This window comes from Gracilinanus agilis, chromosome 3 (genome assembly GCF_016433145.1).
Source record: "Gracilinanus agilis isolate LMUSP501 chromosome 3, AgileGrace, whole genome shotgun sequence".
Lineage (NCBI taxonomy): Eukaryota > Metazoa > Chordata > Mammalia > Didelphimorphia > Didelphidae > Gracilinanus > Gracilinanus agilis.
The window spans coordinates 345,229,879-345,235,940 of NC_058132.1; the positions used below are offsets into that span (position 1 = coordinate 345,229,879).

General features: G+C 37.2%; 1 pseudogene; it reads left to right on the forward strand.

The window, feature by feature from the left end:
• The first annotated feature begins 3,190 nt into the window (after nt 1–3,190).
• LOC123243382 lies at nt 3,191–3,286 on the forward strand (annotated as a pseudogene).
• Nucleotides 3,287–6,062: the final 2,776 nt, after the last annotated feature.

The window sequence follows — 6,062 nt, forward strand, 5'->3', positions numbered from 1 at the left end:
AAGGAAGGAAGGAAGGAAGGAAGGAAGGAAGGAAGGAAGGAAGGAAGGAAGGAAGGAAGGAAGAAGGAAGAAAAAGGAATCAAATTAGTTGATTTCTTCCAGTTCTAATGCTATAATGCTGCCTATCTTGCCCATTTTACAACTGAGCTGACTTGTCCAGGGTCTCCTACTTAGTAATTGCTAGTGTGGCAAATCAAACTCAGGTCACCTGAATCAAGCCCATTGCTCTTTCCATGTTCCTACAACACACAATGGGCCATAATTAATACAGTTTTTTTCATGCACAGTGATTGGGGAAGGGAGGATAGTGAGGAGGAGGGGAGGCTGGAAGAGCAAGGCAGACGGGATGGTTTGTGGTCTCTCCCAGAACAGATGGTCCCCTGCTCCCCTGGGGAGGATGAGCCAGGGGCTGGCCTGGCAACAGCTGCTTGAGGCCTATTCCTGGGAGCAGCTGGGAGTGGGGGAGGCCAGGGTCCCTCCTGCCTTCTGCTTTATACCTGTGAGAAATCTGAAGGAAAGATTTTATTTTTCCCTCTAGATTTATTGTGCTCAGCCTAAATCATCAGTCATGATTTGGACTTCGTCTTCTTAGGAGGCTTGTTTCAACTCATGATGATGCTATGATTGACGACCTGGGTACTAGCCTGAATACTTGTGGCTGATCAAGGGTATTTCTGGAACTACATGATTAAGAGACCAACAAATAAAATTGTGCAGAACTGAAACAGACATCAAGAAATAGGTTCCTACATCGAATGCTAGAGTTTCCTCATCTTGGGCAATTGTATGAATGAATTAATCTTCAGTTAACTGGAAACACCATTAACAAGAACACATCCTCCTCCATTTCCCAAGCATGTTACTGTGTATTATTCTATAGAGTACAAATAAGCAAGGAAAGGTCATTGGCAGAATAAGTATGAGTATGATATGAATAAGTGGATCCAGCTCAGGGAATACCAAAGTCTGTTTATATTCTGTTCTCGTCACACAATATGCGGATTCTTGCACTTGGTTCTTGGTGCTACATTTTAAGAAGGATGTTGGCAAAGTGAGGTATGTCCAGAAGAGAGTGACTGAAATGCCTAAGGGCCAGGAAAGTATGAAGTATAGAGAACAGCTGAAGAAATTGAGCATGTTTAGCCTGGAGAAGATATATGGGAAGGGAGTGGAACAGGAAACAAGGGGATGATCTTCAGATATTCAAAAGACTTATCAAGTAAAAGATGAAGAAGATTTATTCTGTGTTTGATCAGAAGACAGAACTACAAATTCTAGGACAGGAGAGTTCAGCTCAATGTTAAGGAAGAGTGTTCTAACAATTAGAACTGTCCAGCAATGGCACAGACTGCTTTATAGAGACAGCAATGTTCAGTGGAAAGAACTCTGGAACCAGAAGACTTGAGATCAAATCCCTCCTTTGATACTTTAACTGTCTGTATGACCTAGAAAAGTAATTTAACCTTCCTGGGCCTCAGTTTCCTGAACTGTAAAGTGGACATCAAGATGGTACAAAGGATAGAGTGCTGCACCTGGAGTCCAGCCTCAGATATGTACTAGCTCTGTGACCTTGAGCGAATCATTTAACCCTGTTGGCCTCAGTTTCCTCATTTACAAAATGAGCTGGAAAAGGAAATGACAAACCACCCCAGGATCATTGCCAAGAAACCTCCAATTGGGGTCACAAAGAGTCAGACATGACTAAAATTACTAAACTACAAAAGGTAAGAGAATTGGACAAAGAGTCTCTGAGAGCTGTTCTAACTTAAAATCTATGATCCTGTGGTCTGTGAGGAATCTTTTAAAGAGAAATCCAACATTAGAAAGTTGCCCTAATGGAGGGAATGAAGGAAATAAGTATTTACTAAGGACAAATTAGCAAAGATGCTATGCACTATGCTAAGCACTCAGCAAATTATCTCATTTGATCCCCACAACAGCTCTGGGAGGTAGGTGCTATCATTATTCCCATTTTATAGTTGAGAAAATAGGTTAACTGACTTGCCTAGAATCACACAGCTAGTAAGTGTCTAAAGTCATATTTCAATATAAGTCCTCCTGACTCTTGGCCCAGAACTCTATTCTCTGTGCCATTTAACTGCTTTAAATAAGGGATTCTTGTCCTTTTTTGTTAGGTACCCCTTTGGCCATCTGGTGAAGAATATGAACTCCTTAGAATATTATTTTCAAATGTATAAAATGAAACATACAGAGTTACAAAGTGAACTTGGATTGCATAAAAAGTTTTTAAAATACATTTTTAAAATAAATTCATGGATCTCATGTTAAAAATCTTGCCTTAGAACCAAGATACAGTCATTCTATGACTCTGTGAAATAGAGCATTACAGAACAGAATCGAATATGTCTTCAGAAAATGAGTGTTATGAGCAAAAATGGACAAACATTGAGGGGGTGGGCATAGATGATTTCTAGAAGCCCTTTCACCTTGAAATCCTATTATCATCTGATATAGCAAACATACAACCAAGAGGAGATACTAGAGTTCAGAAGACTGAATTTCACATCAGCTTCAGGAACTAGATTGTTATGTTTCCTCTGATGAGGAAGAACACATTCAATATCTCATCTCCATTTGTATTTTTTTAAAAAGCAAAGGACTTACATTTTTAATAGCATTGCCCCCTACCCTAGAGATTTCATATTCCATTCTGTCAATATCAAAAGCCATCTGTTAGTAATTACCTGACCTTTGGTTTTCAGAATAGACCAGCTTTGAAGGCCAATTAAAAATTGCCCCTGCCACTTTAGGTGTAGCACTCATAAAAATACTGAAATAAAAAAGGGGTGTTTGGATAGCTGAAACTGAGACATCAACAACCTCCACATCGGTGTTACGAAAATAAGGCAGTCTGGGATTAAAATGGTTAACTGAGACTGTAGGGAGTGATAGATAACAGAACCTTAAGGATGAGTGAAGAGGCAGAAGAAAGTGAGAATTAGGAAGTGACAGAGCTGGGATTCCAACCTAGGATGTCTCATGCTAAATTTAATATTCTTTCCACATCATGACAAATCTGGTACCCAAAGACCCAGTTCCTCTCTGGATTTACAAGGCTCTTTGCCTTGAAACCTACTTTCACAGATTAAATCTGGAGCTACTCCACCCTGTTTCAGTGGAGCATCTTTAAAAAGAAAAAAGGGGGGAAAAAATGGAAATGTAGCCATGCTCACTTTGGTAATAAATATACTAAATTTGGAACAAAGAAGATTAGCATAGCCCCTGGGCAAGGATGATACAAATTCATGAAGCATTCCAAATTTTTCTATCTTGGTTACATAAAATTAAAGTGCTTTTACAGAAGTAAAACCAATATGGTTACAATTAAATGGGAAAGTTAGCTGGAGGAAAATCTTTGTAGCAGATTTTCTTTGGTGAAAGTCTAATATACAAAATATATAAGGAATTGATACAAGTATATGAGAACAAGGGTCATTCTCTAATAGAAAAGTTGCAAAAGGTCACAAATGGAAGTTTTCCAATGAGGCAATTCAATCCATTAAAAATGATATGAAAAAATTCCAAATCACTAATAATAAGAGAAATGAGAATTTTTTAAACTCCAAAACTTAGCCTCATGACCATAACATTGATGAAGAAGAAAAAAAGAGTAAATGGTCATACAAATTCATGAAGCATTCCCAATTTTTCTATGTTGGTTACATAAAATTGAAGTGCTTTTACAGAAGTAAAACCAATATGGTTACAATTAAATGGGAAAGTTAGCTGGAGGAAAATCTTTGTAGCAAATTTTCTTTGGTGAAAGTCTAATATACAAAATATATGGGGAATTAATACAAATATATGAGAATAAGAAAAGTTATCAAAAGCCTTAAATAGAAGTTTTCCATGAAACAATTCAATCCATCAAAAGTTATATGAAAGAAAATTCCAAATCACTAATAATAAGAGAAATGAAAATTTTTTAAACTCCAAATCTTAGCCTCATGGCCATGACATTGATGAAGAAGATAAAAAGATAAAATGGTCATTGTTGAAAGGGCTACTAAGAAGACAGGTAATGGCAAAGTACTTTTGGTGGAACTGAGTTGGTCCAGTCTCTGGACAGTAATTTGGAACTATGTCCCCCAAGTCAATAAACTAACTCTATATACCCTTTGACCTAGAAATACCACTGCTTGGTGTATGTATCAAAACTATGAAAGGCAGAAGGATAAGATATAAAAATATGTATGTTTTGTTATAGCAAAGAAGTGTGAGCAAAATCAGTGCCCATCAACTGGGATGGCTGATCATATTCTGGTATATGAGTATAATAAACAGCATTGTGCTGTAAGAAATGGCACATAATGAGTTCACAGAAGGCAGGGAAGACTTGAATGAACTAATGCAAAGTGAAGTTAGCAGAAGCAGGAGGATAATTTACACAATAACCATAATAATGTAAAGTGAAATAACTGAATGACTCCAGAATTCTGATGAATGCAGTGAGCAATCATTACTTCAGAAGACTGTTAATGAAGCATGCCTCTCTTGACAGACAAGTAAAAGACTACTGATGTACAATGAGACATCATTTGCAGACATAACCAATGACTGAGTTATTTCGCTTGACTATATAGTTTTTTAAACTATCAATCGATAATTGCTTATTAAATACATTTCTTTAATAATTTAACATTTTATTAAATTGTTAAATAGTGTGAAGTGCTGGGAATAGAAGTAAAAAAATGAAACAGCCCCTTTCTCAAGGAGTTTATATTCTTTTCAGGTAAACAATAAACAAATATCCATCATATCCATATATGTCTCTACAAAATATCAACAAGAAATACAAGACAATTTGCAACCCTGGAGATCAAGAAAAGTCTCAGCTAGAAAGTGAAATTTGAGATTAAAATGTTGAAAAGAATCAAGGATTCTAAGACCCAGAGGTCAGGACAGAAAGCATTTGAGGAAAGATGAGTCAGTATAAAAACGTGGAAATAGAAGATGGAGTGGGAGGTATAAAAAATAGTAAGAAAGCTAGTCTTGCTAGACTTCAAAATGAGGGGAGTAATGTAAAACAATGATGGATAGGCAGGTTAGGGGCAAGTTGCACAGGGCTTTAAAGACTTGAGTGCTTTATATTTGATCTGAAAGGCAATAGGGAGACTTGGAGGTTTATTAAATAGGTGATCGAGATGATCAGACCTGTTGGGTTTTTTTACACCTGTTCTTTAGGGGTGGGGGAATTACTTTAAAAGCTGTGTGAAGGATAGATGAAAATGAAGAGAAACTTGCAGGCCACAAAAGGGTTTCTATTTGGGGAGGTAGTTGATAGAAATAAAAAAGAAAAGAGGGCAGCTAGGTGGCACAGTGGATAATGACTGGAGTCAGGAATATCTGAGTTCAAATATGACCTCAGACATTTCCTAGCTACATGAAACTGGGCAAATCACTTCACCCTGCTTGCCTCAGTTTCCTTATCTGTAAAATGAGCTAGAGAATGAAATGACAAACCACTCCAGCATCTTTGCCAAGAAAATCCTAGATGGAGTCACAAAGAACTAGACATGACTGAACAACAAAAGTAACAATGAAATATTAAACAAATTGAGAAGAGAAGACAAAGTTCAGAAGGGGACACAATCAGGAAGGTTTTGCTACTACTATGTTAAATTCAATAAATACTCTAAAAAATCTATGTAATATTCAAGTTTTGTATAGAATCTTCTCTGTAGAGTAAAATATTCATCTTTGTTCATATTTGTTGGGTTCATAATGAGAAAGAAAATCCAAAAGAAAATAAAACAAAATTCCTCCAGCTTGCTTACCAATTTAGTGCTCAGATAGGTGAGGTCACCACTCACACCAAAGGCATAATCCTGACATTCACTCTCTTGTTTACCATCACTGTGGATTCCAGGTGTGGCTCACAACCAGAGCCCTTTTCAAGAACTGAATTTGGAGGCCTCAGGAACACAGAATTTCAAAATCTGAACAGATGTCAGAGGCCATGTAGTCTGATCCATAACTGAAAAAGGATTCCCTCTGTTCAACAATAGGCCTGACAAAAGGCCACTCAGTCTTAGGATGGC